Source organism: Apium graveolens, chromosome 4 (genome assembly GCF_009905375.1).
Source record: "Apium graveolens cultivar Ventura chromosome 4, ASM990537v1, whole genome shotgun sequence".
Classification (NCBI taxonomy): Eukaryota; Viridiplantae; Streptophyta; class Magnoliopsida; order Apiales; family Apiaceae; genus Apium; species Apium graveolens.
The window spans coordinates 5974194-5975660 of NC_133650.1; positions in this window are offsets into that span (position 1 = coordinate 5974194).

Sequence of the window (1467 nt, forward strand, 5' to 3'; positions counted from 1 at the left end):
TGGATGCATCTTATTCAACATTTAAGAACCTCATACATGGTATCTAACTCATCAAGAACTTTAATTGTTTCAATAGAAATTGTACATGAAATGCCTTCAAGAGCGTTATCAAAGTCAGATAACGTTTGTTGCAAGTAAGAGATCCTTAAAATAATCGTTAATGATTTTTCAAAATCTCTCTCATTATTCTTCCATCTACCATTCTTCCATCTACCATTAATATCCATCAGACACGTAATAGGATTTCTCTCATTCTGAAATTTGGTTTATGATGAAAGTATGATATTGTGTTTTGTCTGCATTCCTTATGCACGAGCTCGTGCAATGTCAGTTAAAATTTTTTATATATTGGTACAGTCTACTTATGCTACGAGGATTTTTACACTTTTTTTCATCAAAACTGCATTCGGGTTTTTAGTGTTACCATACCTGAAGTTCTCTCTCAGCCTCTACCAAAGTGTCTGATACTAGGACTAATGAAATCGAAACCGAATTTGAACAAAAATTATCGAAACTGAATTTGAAACCTTTAAAAACCGTCTACATTCAAATCGTCTAAACCCGATCTAAAACTGAGATTAAAATCGATTTTTCAGTTCTGATTATAGGTTGGAACCGAATTGTGAAAAACCGTATCGATCCATTAATTAATGCAAATAATTAATAAATACATATATTTATATCAATTTTTAAAATAAAAAATACATAAATATACATAGAGTAAATACTGATACAATTTCTTCAACTTTGCTACTTAATATTAATTTAGCAGTCTCTCGAACTATCAATCCACGGGAAATAGAACGGACGAACAAAAACTGTAAAATGTTTAACCTATTCTTTTTAAAATTCCATAAATTGTTTAACTTAATTTCTATAGCAACATTATCTTATTCACAATTTTAATATTTTTGGTACCAAAAAATTCTGATGTCGATGTCAATTTCAATGTCAATTTCAACGTTATTAGACTTTACTAATCTACTTTTAATTATATACTTACATCAGATGGACAAACTATAAATACACTTCAAGACACGTCATTATACAAAGTTGTAAATAAAACCCCCACAAGTCTTCCTATAAATTATATTTTTGATGAATTTATGTTGACATGTATTATTTTTTTATCACTTAAAATATAACTACTAGTAATACATGTGAAATTTAAAATGATTTAAACTCCATTAAAAAGTCTAAGAATCAAAATGATGATTTTTTTGGAAGGGAACAATAAATTAATAAAAAACCACACGACACCTTATCAAATTGAACAAAAATGTAATAAAAGAAATTAAATTATTTTTTTCTTTGTTCAAACTTCATCCGGGGGTATAGTTTCAGTCTAGGGGGGAGTATAGCTCTCGTACCGTGCAGACATCTTTTCCACACAGATTGCATTCGTGCTGCCTTTGCACGTGATCATCGATGTCCTTTATGCACACATCTCCACCGCCTAGGTACCAT